Source organism: Geotrypetes seraphini, chromosome 4 (assembly GCF_902459505.1).
Source record: "Geotrypetes seraphini chromosome 4, aGeoSer1.1, whole genome shotgun sequence".
In the NCBI taxonomy this organism is placed as follows: Eukaryota; Metazoa; Chordata; class Amphibia; order Gymnophiona; family Dermophiidae; genus Geotrypetes; species Geotrypetes seraphini.
The window spans coordinates 320,139,032-320,154,181 of record NC_047087.1 but is presented as its reverse complement, the minus strand read 5'-3'; the positions used below and the strand labels follow the sequence as shown (position 1 = coordinate 320,154,181).

Below are 15,150 nucleotides of genomic sequence, written 5' to 3'. Positions count from 1 at the left end.
TCAGTCGGGAAATGCTGCTGTCGGCTTCCCCCCCTTGGCGTCATGTTTCCCCCTCACCCCCAACCCCACTGGCCTCCTGCTTCCCCCTGGTCTCCCCGCACTGATTACCTTTGAGGAACAGCCTGCAAACAAGATCGCAGTGCTAGCGATCTTTGTACTGCTTCTGAGCCGTTTCTTCCGCCGCGATCCTGCCTCTGACATCAAGGTGGGGGACGGGGGGGGGGTCAGTCCTTCAAGGGAGAGGGGCCCTGGTGTAGAAGTACACGGAGGGAGGGAGGGAACGGTTCAAAGAGATGTGCATATGCTGGACTTTGGGGGGGAAGAAATGGGTCTGAAAATAGAGGAGAGGGAGAGAGTTGATGGACAATGGGATTTAGGGAGGGAACAGAAAGGGAGAGAAGTTGGACACAAGAGATGGTGTGGAGGGGGGATAGAGATACTGGATAGAAACATAGAAGATGACGGCAGAAAAGGGCTATAGCCCATCAAGTCTGCCCACTCTGCTTACCCACCGCCTGTCTATGCCCTAATGACCCAATTTTCTTATCTTGACCCTCGTAGGGATCCCACATGGGTATCCCATTTATTCTTAAAGTCTGGCACGCTGTCTGCCTCGATCACCTGCACTGGAAGCTTGTTCCAATGATCAACCACTCTCTCTGTGAAGAAATACTTTCTGGTGTCGCCATGAAATTTTCCACCCCCGAGTTTGAGCGGGTGCCCTCTTGTGGCCGAGGGTCCCTTGAGAAAGAAAATATCATCTTCCGCTTAAATGTTTCGATTATAGGAGGGTAGTTGGGAAAAGAAAGGGAGAGATGGTGAATCCTGAGGTGGTGGGGAAGGAGGGAGATATGCTGGATGAAAGGATAGTTAAGAAAAGGTGGATTTGTGGAGGGAGATGAAAAAAAGGTAACTCTACAGCTAGATCCCGAGCCCAAGCATCCCGCAGTTTAGAATGATCAAACAGGAGGGACTCATTCTTCAAATGGTGATAATGAAATTTAAGGGGAACTGGAAGCTGGGAACTAATGGTAAAAGCCATAGACAGCATCTCCTGGCAAGATGCCTTCAAAGATCCAGGAGGTAAAGAATTAAGGTAATGTTGAATTTGCATATAAGCAAAATAATCAGTAGGCGGGAGATCAAATTTGTCCCGTAACTGCAAAGGATTTAATTTTCCCGTCAATCAGTTGAAATTTGGATCTTTGTTCTCATTGACATACCAAATAGAATTGTATCATACGATGCCGCCACAGGATTCTCCAATAAACAATTTATCTGGCCCCAAATTGATTTCCAAAAGGCCAAAATAAAGGGACAATAGAATAATAAGTGATCTAGAGTCCCTCCTTCAAGATTACAATGCCAGCATCTATCAGACTTAGAGCTATTTAACTTTTGTAATCGAACTGGGGTCCAAAGTGCTTAATCACTAAGGTGAACAGCAGTGGTGAGAGTAGGCACCCCTGCCGCATCCCCCTGTAAAGCTCAAATGGAGTCAAGTAAGCCCCATTTATTTTAACACAGGCCATCGGACTATGGTACAAAGTAAGAATCCAGGAGATAAAACGCCTTCCCAGCCCCATCCGTTGCAAAACCTCCTCCATAAACTTCCAATCAACACAATTGAAGGCCTTTTCTGCGTCTACCGCTACTGCTACCCACACCAAATTCAGCACCCTACGGGTTCCATCCGACGTCTGTCTCCCCCCCAATAAACCCAACTTAGTCAGGATGAATGAGTGCTGGCATATGATCAGCTAGTCTATCCGCTAAAACCCGAGCTATAATTTTAGTGTCAATGCCCAAATGGGAAATGGGTCCATAACTGCCACATAAGGTAGCATCCTTCCCAGGTTTCGGGAGCACCGTAAAGCACAGTTACTTACCGTAACAGGTGCTATCCAGGGACAGCAGGCAGCTATTCTCACATATGGGTGACGTCATTGACGGAGCCCAGATGCGGACGCCTCGCAAGCAGACTTGCTTGAAGAAACTTAAGTTTTGAGTCACCCGCACCGCGCATGCGAGAGTGCCTTCCCGCCCAGCGCAGGGCGCGTCTCCTCAGTTCAGATAGCTAGCAGAGAAGCCAACCAGGGAAGGTGGCTGGGTTGTGAGAATAGCTGCCTGCTGTCCCTGGATAACACCTGTTATCCCAGGACAAGCAGGCAGGTATTCTCACATATGGGTGACCTCCAAGCTAACCAGAATGAGATGTTGGGAGTGTTGGCAATTTAGGAGAATAAATTTTGTAATACTGTTTGGCCAAACTGTCCATCCCGTCTGGAGAAAGTATCCAGACAATAGTGAGAAGTGAAGGTATGAACCAAAGACCAAGTAGCAGCTCTACAAATTTCCTCAATAGGTGTAGATCTGAGGAAAGCTACAGAAGCTGCCATTGCTCTGACCTTATGGGCTGTGACTTTACTGTGAAGGGGTAACCCAGCCTGGGCATAGCAGAAAGAGATACAAGCCGCCATCCAATTGGAGATGGTTCGCTTAGAGATAGGACGTCCCAACTTGTTCAGATCAAGAGACAAAAAGTTGAGGAGCAGTTCAGTGTGGTTTGGTGCGTACCAAGTAGAAGGCCAAAGCACGTTTACAGTCCAGAGTATGAAGAGCTGATTCTCCAGGATGAGAATGAGGCTTTGGAAAAAACACTTTAAGGACGATGGATTGGTTGAGATGAAATTCCAAGACCATTTGAGGTAGGAATTTAGGATGAGGGTGGCGTGGCCTGACGATCATGGCTACCGGACGTGCTGATTGAGCTCTCCTCGCCACAGTGCGATTAAACAAGAATTTCTAGCTCACTATAAACCCTGCAATACCGAAATTCTATACCGGAGTAACCCACTTTGACACAGGACAATCATGTCTTCAAACAAACCATCAAAATCGGAGCAATCCGGCCCTGGGCCCACAAGCGGTAAGAGGCCTAAGCACGAGGTTGCCTCTCCCGTAAAGCCGGCGCCCATCTCTGTGGAAGCGCAACTCGATCTCATCTTAACAGAGATGCGAGCTTTCAAGAATCTCATGTCTCAGCAAGTTGAAGAATCCCACCTAATCAAAGCTGAAATCGAAGCTTTAAATGCTCAGTTTACCGACGCACGTCACAGGATTGATGCCCTTGAAGATTTTAAACAGAAACACACTGCTGACGTTTTCCTCATACCTCAGCACAGTAAAGACATTGCTGCATTACAATCAGATCTTGAAGATCTGTCGAATAGGAGTCGCCGATGTAATGTGCGTATCCTTGGAATTCCCGAGTCATCCGAAGGTTCGAACACATAAGCACATAAGCATGGCCTCTGCCGAGTCAGACCATAGGTCCATCATGCCCAGCAGTCCGCTCCCGCGGCGGCCCCCCAGGTCAATGACCTGTAGTGATCTATTACTCAAGAGCATTTTGTCTTGTATAGTAACCCTCTAATTGTACCCCTGGATTCCCTTACCCCTCAGGAATTCGTCCAATCCCTTTTTGAAACCCAAAACCGTACTCTGCTCAACCACCCCCTCTGGAAGCGCATTCCAGGTGTCCACCACCCTCTGGGTAAAGAAGAACTTCCTAGCATTTGTTCTAAAACTATCTCCCTTCAATTTTTTTGAGTGTCCTCTAGTTCTTGTTGCCCCCGCCAGTCTGAAAAATCTGTCTCTCTCTACCTTCACTATACCCTTCATGATCTTATAAGTTTCTATCATATCCCCTCTAAGTCTCCTCTTTTCTAGGGAAAAGAGCCCCAACTTCTCCAGCCTCTCAGCATACGAGAGGTTTTCCATGCCCTTTATCATTTTTGTCGCTCTTCTCTGGACCCTCTCGAGTATCGCCATATCTTTCTTTAGGTACGGCGACCAGTACTGGACGCAGTACTCCAGATGCGGTCGCACCATTGCCCTGTACAGCGGGAGGATAACTTCCTTGGTTCTGGTAGTGATACCTTTTTTGATAATGCCCAACATTCTGTTCGCCTTTTTTGAGGCCGCTGCGCATTGTGCTGCCGGTTTCATTGTTTTATCCACCAAAACCCCCAAGTCCTTTTCTAGGTTGCCTTTTCCCAATGTCATCCCCCCCATCATGTAGTTGTACATGTAGTTGTACCATTACCTTTCTGCAAACCTTGATTCCATCTCTGCTAGATCTGACCTTCGATCCACCGCTGGAACTGGAACGCGCCCACAGGGTCCCTTCCAGGCCTACACCGAATCAGAAGACACCTCGTCCTATCGTAGCCAAACTACTGCGCTACCAACAAGCATTGAAAATTTTAACCACAGCAAAAGAAAAAAAACAGATTCTTTACCAGAGCAAGAAGATTCTTTTCGTCCCTGATCTGGCCAAAACCACCGCTGCTAAAAGAAAGCTTTTCCTGCAACTGCGCCAGGATCTAAAGGACATAGGAGCACGCTTCGGATTGCTTTACCCAGCGAAAATGCTTGTGACTCACAATAACAAAACTGTAACATACATGAATCCTGTTGATCTTCAACTATATATTGAAACTATCAAGATGCACTAATCGGATCATGTTTTCCTAATATCTGACAATTTGTCTATGTATTCAAATGTATTATCTCGCTCCAGTCCTAGTGTGCTATTGATATTAGCCTTTTCACTATTGCACTGTGGTGTTGAGATAGCCTTTCTGCCTCTGGTCGCTCATGAGGTTCCAGGCCCTCCCGTTTCCAATGTTCTCCCTTAATTTGTCATTCCTCTGGCACTGTTTGCCTTTTTTAGGTATGACATTTTGTTGTTCTATTCAGGTTCAGACTTGGTTTTTCTCTCTGAAATTATACATGTCTCTGTTCGCTAATTCACATATACGATTCTATCACAAATCCAGTATATTAATGTCAATTTCCCTTTTTTATGACTAATTTGAAAATATTATCTTTTAATGTCAATGGACTTAATCACTGCATTAAGCGGAAAAAAGTGTCGAATTATATTAGATCACTGAATCCTGACATTGTTCTTTTTCAAGAAACTCATCTCTCCCACGCTGATAATATAAGAACTACCCTGTTAGGCTACACTGCTTCTATTTTCTCCCCTTCCCAGAAAAAAAAAAATGGAGTTTCCATCTATATCAGGTCATCTTTACCTATAGTAATACACTCTCAAAAAACTGATCTAGATGGTAGATGGTGTTTATTGCATGCTACACTTCATGATTTCCGTTTTACCATACTGAATGTCTATGCCCCGGTGTCTGATACCCCAGATTTCTATCGCTCATTACAATCACTACTTCTTCCTTTCTCACAATATCCAATTATAATTGGAGGAGATCACAACCAACCGCTTGATTATATTTTAGATAGAACCTCTACTTGTAGACCCTCCAAGTCTAAAACTCTACCAGAATTGACATCATTAATACTCAACTTCGCCTTAATAGATCCATGGAGACTCTTAAATCCTACACAACGAGATTACACCCATTTCTCAGCTCCACATAATTCTTACTCTAGGTTGGATTACTTTCTACTGTCCTCTTCCTTAGGCTCAGAGATAACACAAGCTACTATACATCCCATTCTAATATCAGACCATGCACCAGTATCTATTTCAATTACTCTAAAAGCTCCCTTCAGCCCCTCCTCTTGCTGGAGGCTGAATAATGTCATCTTAGCCGATGAAGAAGCGATTAGCAAAATTCACACTTTCACTGAAGATTTTTTCAAATACAACTCTACACCTGATGTTTCCCCTAGCACAATATGGGAAGCCTATAAAGCTACACTGAGAGGACAAATTATTAGTTTAATGTCGTGGAAAAAAAAAACAAATGCATCAACATCTCCTCACATTAGAAACTGACATCAAAACACTGGAATCACAATACTCCTCTGATCTTTCCAACTCTGCTATACGCTCCCAACTTATTAAACTCAAATATGAATACAACTCTTCAGCATCCAAACTAGCTAATCAGGATATATTCATTTTGAAATCAGGACAATACATTGGTGGTAATAAAATTGGAAAATCTTTAGCTCAATATCTTAAAGGAAAAAACAAGAAAAGATCGTATATATCCTCTATCATGACCTCTAGTGGCTCCCTAACTTCAAACAGTCGAATTATTAAAACTGAATTTGAAAATTTTTACCTTAAACTGTTTCAATCTGAATCCTCTTCTAATACTGAAGACATCACAAAATTTCTTGATACTATTAGCCATCCGGAATTATCCTCCAAACTCAAAAATATTTTAAATGAACCCCTGACTATCACAGAAATCCAAACTACTATCAAAATGCTAGCCAATAATAAATCCCCCGGCCCAGATGGCATAACAAGTGAATTTTACAAAACTTTTTCCTTAATTCTCTCTCCACACTTACTTTCCTATTTTAACTTCATTCAAAAACATCCAGATCTCCAAAGAAACTTTTCAGAAGCTCATATTGTCATCTTTCCCAAACCTGGCAGAGATAACACCCAACCAAAAAATTATAGGCCCATTTCACTACTTAATTCCGACTATAAAATTCTCACCAAAATTCTATCTACTAGGCTCAATAACGTAATTGACTACATAATTTCCCCCGAACAGGTAGGATTCATTAAACATAGATTTATAGGAGACAACCTACGAATTTTCCATAATGTTAGTGACTTTGCCAAGACCATCTCGGAGCCTGCAATAGGTCTTGCCATCGATGCAGAGAAAGCCTTTGATCGTGTAGAATGGGGGTTCTTGTTGCAGGTTCTGAGATGGTTTAACCTAGGAGACTCTTATCTCTTGGATTCAGGCATTATACTTTAAGCCTCTATCCAAGATTCTCGTCAACGGAACTCTTTCCTCACCAATTGCTTTAGGAAGAGGCACTAGACAAGGATGCCCCCTCTCTCCGCTCCTTTTTAATTTATCTCTGGAACCACTCCTATTAGCGATTAAACAATCTCCTTTAATCCAGGGCATTCCCTTAACTACGAAGGAGCTTAAGGTTGCGGCATATGCCGACGACATTATGCTCTTTATTAGAAATCCCATGTCCTCTCTCTCCTCCTTTATACAATTAACTGATACCTACTCCACCTTTTCCGGTTATAGAGTTAATTGGGAAAAATCTGTTATAATACCTCTAAATGATCTGATAGCTCAAATTGATTTATCTTCATTTCCGTTTGCTTGGTCCTCCTTACCAATTAAATATTTGGGTATCTTTATACACAAAGATCGAGACATTGTAATGGACACCAATATCACCAAATTGAAAGATCTTGTTATAGCATCGATCTCCAAATGGAAACCTCTCTACTTATCCTGGGGGGGACGCTTATCATCCCTCAAGATGACCTTAACGCCACAGATTGTTTACATCCTCACCATGCTTCCCTATCTAGCAAAACCTTCTTTATTTAAATGGTTAGATAAACGAATCTCTGATTTTATATGGGGCAATAAAAGACCCAGAATTGCTTTAACTACATTACAAGCGCCCAGGATGTATGGGGGAGCAAATATTCCTGATTTTCGTAACTATCAATTAGCATCACTTGTTAAATATGGCTCGCAATGGATCACATCCCCTCATTCTCATTCCGCTTCTCCATTACCCACCTGGCTAGAGATTGAGGTTTCAATATGTAACCCAATCCCCATCAATGTATTGCCTACTATGTCCATTCCTCCTAGGCTCAAATCCTTCTCCTTGCTCGCCGCCACAAAAGCCGCACTCCGAATACTAGACTACAAGGCTTCTCACTCGATTTTCGCTCAAAGAAATATGGCACTCTGGAACAATCCAGCCATCAAACATAATAAAAGGATTTTCCACTGGACATCCTGGAGTAAATTGGGGATTTGGCAGGTCCAACAGCTCTATCAAAATAATACTCTACATTCCTTTGCTGATCTTATAACTACCTATCCTAGTCTTACTGACAAACAAACACAATGGAGGTTACTTACCAACATTCTCTCTTCTATACAATATTCTCCTGCTTCCTGCATTAGTACATGGGCCTCCTTACTAGAGGCACAAGGGAAAGCAATTTCTTATTTCTACAAAATTTTACAAGGAGGTCAACCCATATCTGCTATAGACACTCAGCGTAAATGGTCTCACGATCTAAATATACAAATCTCGGACAAAGAATGGATTAGACTTTGGACTAAAGTGAATCGTCCTCTTCTCTCAGCTAGTATAACACAATCCTTATATTTTCTAATGAGAAGAGCGATATGGACACCTCATAGAATGAAATTAGCACATTTAAAAAAGGATGACCTCTGTTGGCATTGTCAAAACAGCCCTGGTACGTTAACTCATATGTTATTTAGCTGTCCCCAAATTTTATCTTTTTGGACACAAATTTGGCCTTCAATTAGATCAATAACTAACTGCACGGCAGACTTATCTTTTGCTATTATCATTGAGATCTCTCCACCCTTGCTTTAAATTCTGCACCTGTGATCCAAAATTGATAGATGTATTGATATCTGTTGGCATACAACATATTTTGCAAAACTGGAAATCCGCTTCTCTTCTAAATTTTACTTTCTGGTGGAACTCTTTATGTTTATATAAGAAATATGAACAATATGCTATTGATAAGCTAAAGTCCAATTCCTCATCTTCACCAAATGACATATGGACTCCCATTGACAAGTACTTACAATCGCTTTAATTATATCACAACTAATTTTCCTTCTTTCCTAATTGTTTCATCTTCAGAGGATGTATACCCTTTATTATTATGTTATTCTTTACCATCTCTGTACACTGTTTATTGATCCATGATATGTAATTTCCTTTTCTTAATTGTTTAATAAACAAAGTGAACTTAAAAAAAAAAAAAAAAAAGGAATTTAGGATGAGTACGAATAACTAACTTGTTATGATGGAACACAGTGAATGGTGGGTCAGTAACTAAAGCTTGTAGTTCACTGACTCTTTGAGCGGAAGTGAGGGCTATGAGATACACCACTTTCTAAGTGAGATACTTCAGATGAGCCTTAAAAATTGGTTCAAATGGAGGCTTCATGAGTTGAGTAAGAACAACATTGAGGTCCCAAACCACAGGAGGCGGTTTGAGAGGATGGTTAACATTGAAGAATCCTTTCATGAATTTGGATGAGCAGAGAGGGGTTTCCCTTCAATAGGCTGATGGAAAGCCGCAATTGCACTGAGAAGGACTCGGACAGATGTAGACTTGAGGCCAGAATTGGATAAGTACAACAGGTAGTCCAAAACAGAAGATAAGGAGGAATGTTGAGGCTCCGTATGATGAGAAAACCACCACGTAGAAAATCTAGTCCACTTTTGGTGATAGCATTGTCTAGTGGTAGGCTTCCTAGAAGCTTCTAAGACATCTCTTACAGATTGAGAAAACTTAAGAGGAGTTACGTTGAAAGGTATCAAGCTGTCATGTGTAGAGGCTGCAGATTGGGATGAAGCAGAGATCCTTGACTCTGTGTAAACAGAGAAGGAAAAACTGGTAGAAGGTATGGCTCCCGGTGCCGAGTTGAAGTAGAAGGGAGTACCAAGGTTGTCTTGGCCACCGAGGAGCGATTAGAATCCTTGTGGCATGATCGTTTTTCAACTTGACCAGAGTCTTGAGAATGAGAGGGAATGGAGGGAATGCATAGAGGAAGAGATTCGTCCATTCCAGAAGAAAAGCATCTGCCTCAAGGCGGTGAGAAGAGTATATCCTGGAGCAGAATTGAGGCAGTTTGAAGTTGTGGGGAGCCGCAAAGAGGTCTATCTGAGGGGTTCCCCATTGTGAAAAAATGTGATGAAGAGGCGAGGAATGGAGAGTCCATTTGTGAGGTTGCAGAAGATGACTCAAGTTTTCCGCCAAGCAATTCTTCGCCCCTTGAATGTAGACAGCTTTGAGGAAGGTGTTGTGGCGGATTGCCCAGTCTCAAATTTTCAGAGCTTCTTGATAAAGGGAGGCAGATCCCATCCCTCCTAGTTTGTTGACATAATACATGGGGACTTGGTTGTCCGTCTGAATGAGGACTACCTGGTCGCGAAGATGATGTTGAAAAGCGTCGAGTCTTGAAAATCGCTCTGAGTTACAACAGATTTATGTGACATTGACGATCCGTACTAGTCCAGTGGCCTTGAGTACACAGACCATCGAGATGAGCGCAACAAACGTAGGTCAGAGTCTGTTGTGAGGACCTTCTGATGAGGGGGTGTTTGAAAAAGCAAGCCTCTGGAAAGATTGGAAGAGAGCATCCACCAACGGAGAGACTTCTTCAAGGAAGGAGGGACTGAAATGTGTCGAGAAGGAGAGTCGCAAATTTGCATCCATTGAGATGCCAGGGTCCACTGAGAAATTCTGAAGTGAAGTCTGGCAAAAGTAGTCACGTGTACTGTGGAGGCCATGTGACCCAGAAGTACTATCATGTGTCTCGCTGAGATGGAAGAGCGGGAAGACACTGTATGACAGAGTTGAAGAGCTTCCAGACGTTGTTGTGGAAGGAATGCTCTGAGTTGGACAGTGTCCAGAACAACTCCAATGAATTGTAGATTCTGTGAGGGCTGAAGTTGAGATTTGAGAAAGTTGATTTCGAATCCCAAACTTTGTAGGAACCAGGTAGTCCGTTGGGTCGCTACAATAACCCGAGATGTGGAATCTTTGATGAGACAGTCATCGAGATAGGGAAATATCTGAAGACCATGGTTCGGAGAGCTGCCACTACCACTACCAGGCACTTGGTGAACACTCTGGGAGACGAGGCCAGGCCGAAGGGTAGTACTCTGTTTTGATAATGCAGATTCCCCACCCAAAATCTGAGGTATTGACAGGAGGCCGGATGAATGGGGATACGAGTGTAGGCCTCCTTGAGATAAAGAGAGCATAACCAGTTGTTCTGCTCGAGAAGGGGGATAAAGAGATGCCAAGGACAACATTCAAAACTTTTCTTTCACTAAAAATTTGTTTGAGAGCCCTGAGATCCAGAATGGGTCGCAGATCGCCCGTCTTCTTCGGAACAAGGAAGTAACGGGAGTAAAACCCCCTGTTCTGCTGTTCTAAGGGAACTGGTTTGATGGCATGGAGACGAAGCAGAGCTTGAGCTTCCTGAAAAAGAAGGGCGGTCTGGGATGGATTGGAAGGATACTCTCTTGGAGGAAGCTCTGGTGGAACCTGAGTGAAATGAAGAGAGTATCCTTCTCTGATAATGGTAAACACCCAGAGGTCGGATGTAATTATCGTCCATCGGTTGTAAAAATGATGGAGACGACCTCCTATAGGGGGAAAAGGAGACAGAGACAGAACGGTGGAGGTTATGCTCTGTTGCAACAGTCAAAAAGGCTGAGAAGCCTTAGGTGCAGCAGAAGGTTGGGGTTTCTGTTGCTTCTGAGGTTGCTGTTTTTTCAGAGGAGGGTGAGTATAAGGAGCCGGCTTTGGAGCAAAACGCCTTTGATAGATAAGAGCAGGGCATGCAGGCTTGGTAGGAGCTGTCTTTGGCTTAGGTCTGACTATAGAAGCAAATGATTTTTCATGGTCAGATAATTTCTTGGTGGCTGCCTCGATGGATTCATCAAAGAGGTCGTTGCCCTCACAAGGAATGTTAGCTAAGCGGTCTTGAAGGTTAGAGTCCATGTCAATGGTATGAAGCCAGGTAAGACGACGCATAGCTATAGAGCAAGCAGCCGCTCGGGCAGATAACTCGAAGGGATCATAAGATGATTGGAGGAGATGCAGACGTAATTGAGAGAAAGAAGCAATGACTTCCTGAAACTCAAAATGCATTTGGGTATCCAAATAATTCAAAAACTTTGGTATTAGAGAAAGAAAAAATTCAAAGTAAATGATGAAATAAAAATTATAATTGAGGACTTTAGAGGACATCATAGCATTCTGGTAGATGCGATGTCCAAATTTGTGCATAGTTTTCCCTGCCCTTCCAGGAGGGATGGTGGCGTAAACCTTGGAAGGATGGGACCTTTTCAAGGAGGACTCGACCAGCAGGGATTGATGAGATAACTGAGAATTGTCAAACCCTTTGCGATGCAGTCTTGTATCTAGAGTCCAATTTCCTTGGAACAGCCGGTATGGAAAAAGGTGTTTCCATGCAACGACCAAAAGTCTGATTCAAAAGCTTATGAAGTGGAAGCTTAAGAGACTCTGCTGGAAGTTGAGGAAGATGTATAACTTTCGAGATACTCCTTAGAATATTTGGAGCCAGTATCCAATTGAATATCCAAGTCCACGGCCATCTGTCGCAGGAAAGACGAGAAAGATAGCTGATCTGCCAATACTTTGCCTCGAGAAGGACTCGAGGATGTCGAGGCAGCCTGTGTTGAAGAAGAAGCTTCGGCAGGGAAAAAGGCATCAAAGGAACCTGATGACTTGGACGAGGCAATCGAGACCGGAACATCCTCGAGGTCTGGCATCGGAGACCTCGAACAAGGAGTCTGTGGTCTGGTCGAAGTTGGAGTAGATCGAGGCTTCGAGGAAGATGGTCTGTCATGAGAAGAAGAACTATGCCTTGAAGGATGCCTCGATGAAGGCCTCGAATGTCAGTGAGAACTGTCTGGAACCGGATCTCGAGGATTGAGGAGATTTCGCTTCGGAGACGTGGGCAGCCGATGCCAATATATGAATAGGACTAGAGGCTGTAGATCAAAGCTCCAGAGGCTTGGTGGAGGAACCTCTATGCACTCTCAAAGACTCTGCTCCTTGTATAGAGTGTGAGGATTCTCGTCGAGGCACTCGCAAAGAATCTGCTCCTTGCTTTATGTGCTTGAATGCCAGACCAGACACTCGCAGAGAGTCTGCTCCCTGCAAAGAGTGTGTAAGTTCAGACTGGGGCAAAGGAAGCAGCTCGAACTCACGGGAATCTGCTAAATGCCCAGGCTGGATAAGAGGAAGCAGTTTGGGTCCCATGAGGACATAATTTGAGGTTGAGGGGTGGTAGATTCAGGGGCAATGTTAGGAAATTCTACTTTACGGAGAGGGTGGTGGATGCCTGGAATGCGCTCCCGAGAGAGGTGGTGGAGAGTAAAACTGTGACTGAGTTCAAAGAAGCGTGGGATGAACACAGAAGATTTAGAATCAGAAAATAATATTAAATATTGAACTAGGCCAGTTACTGGGCAGACTTGTACGGTCTGTGTATGGCCGTTTGGTGGAGGATGGGCAGGGGAGGGCTTCAATGGCTGGGAGGGTGTAGATGGGCTGGAGTAAGTCTTAACAGAGATTTCGGCAGTTGGAACCCAAGCATAGTACCGGGTAAAGCTTTGGATTCTCGCCCAGAAATAGCTAAGAAGAAAAAATTAAAATTAAAATTAAAAAAAAAAATTTAAATTGAATCAGGTTGGGCAGATTGGATGGACCATTCGGGTCTTTATCTGCCGTCATCTACTATGTTACTATATATGTTACTATGTTAGTAAGGAACTGAATAAACTGCTTCTTTAACATGGTCTGGAAAGAAGCAGCAAGGATGGATCTGCGTCTGAAACCGGACCACCTGCTTTGGCTGGAGGTTCCTTTGAGGTAGTGCGAGTGTGCTTCAACTTGGGAGTCTTATACACTTTAATCACCACCGGCTGAACCGACTGCTGAGCTATCTGACCTGAGGAAACAGGGGAAGATATAGCAGATCAAAGCAAGAGCCACTGCAAACAACGAAGGTCTGATGAGGCTCGAGGTGGAAGCAGTAGGTGCAGAAGGAGCCTCGGTGGAAGTCGAGGCTGAAGACGCTTTCGAAGTCAAGGGATGCATAGGAGACTCTATCTCGAAGAGCTTGTCCACCAAACTGCAACGATGCTTGAAAGCACGAGGCTGAAGTGTTTGGCAAGGCAGGCACAACCTAGGATGATGTTTTGGCCCAAGGCACTTGAGGCAGGGTCCGTAAGAGAGACCGCGCACTGACACTTGCTACACCTCTTGAAGCCCATAGCAGGCCGGGACATAGACGGAAAAACAGCCGCAGCAAAATTGAAGCCCTCGGGCTGTGGCCGAGCGGCCTGTCCCGGAAAACGAATGGAAGGAAAAAAAAAATGTGTTTTTTTTTAGCTAAAATAAGAAATAAAATAAAACAGCGATTCATGAGGAAAAAAACACAAACCACGGTTGAGAGAAGGCACAAAGTGAACTAAGTTAAACGCAGAGTCAAAGACGGACTTCTCGGTTCTGCGGAAAACTGAGATGCGCCCTGCACTGGGTGGGAAGGCACTCGCGCATGCGCGGTGCGGGCAACTCGAAACTTTGAGTTTCTTCAAGCAAGTCTGCTTGCGAGGAGTCCGTATCCGGACTCCGTCGATGACGTCGCCCATATGTGAGAATACCTGCCTGCTTGTCCTGGAATAATCTCAGTGACCTGCATATAGAACGGTAACTGTTCACCGTCCCGGAGGGAATTAAAAGGCCGCGTCAACAAATCATGACATTATTTCAATGTACATTTTAAACATATGTATATATATGGCTTTTGTTTTATTTTATGCAGTTGATGTATGTTTTTTTGATATCATGTTATGATATCTTTGATATTTTTAAATGCTCTTTTTCATGGTGTTATATATTCCTAATTGCGTCCCCTGAGAAAAACGACTTCTATACACTGAAACTGGGATCATTGGTTGAAAAGACATCTCCCTTGCCTCTGACTGCATTTTCCCTTCCTACCAGCAGGCAGAGAAGATCCAAGTTCTACCAGTGACAATTGCAGAATAAGCTGTGGTGCCCCCTGGAATATTCTAATATGCATCTGCCCAAACAAAAAGTCCCTTCAGAACTTATGCCCTAAACATTTCAACCACAATAAGCCGCAAGCAAGTCACCATAGCGGCACTCGCAGTCCTACATTACAGCAAGGAAAAGTCAACCTGGCTCCAAAAACAGAAAATTTGTTTTTCTTTTCTGAGCAATAGAAAAGAGAGTACACCCAGGACCAAGGTCTTCCAGAGACAGGATTGGAGAACTTTAAGTCAGAAAAAAACAAAGAGTCAGTTAAGGAATAATGTTTCCTTTTTACTGATACAAATATACTTGAAACAGTCCACAGAAAGGTGATGAAAATGGTTTGAGGCAAAAGATATACAAGCAGAGACTGGAAGAGCTGAATATATATACTCTAGAGGAGAGGAGGGTCAGGAGATACGATAGATGTTTTTTAAATATTTGAAGTTTGTTGAGTTAGGAATTCAGCACCCCCAATCATTTTCAAAAGT

General features: G+C 43.6%; 1 protein-coding gene across 2 annotated transcripts in view; it reads right to left on the bottom strand.

The window, feature by feature from the left end:
• Positions 1-15,150, bottom strand: part of BAG3 (BAG cochaperone 3) — a 70,478-nt gene that overhangs the window by 9,662 nt on the left and 45,666 nt on the right. The gene's annotated exons all lie outside the window — the stretch shown is intronic.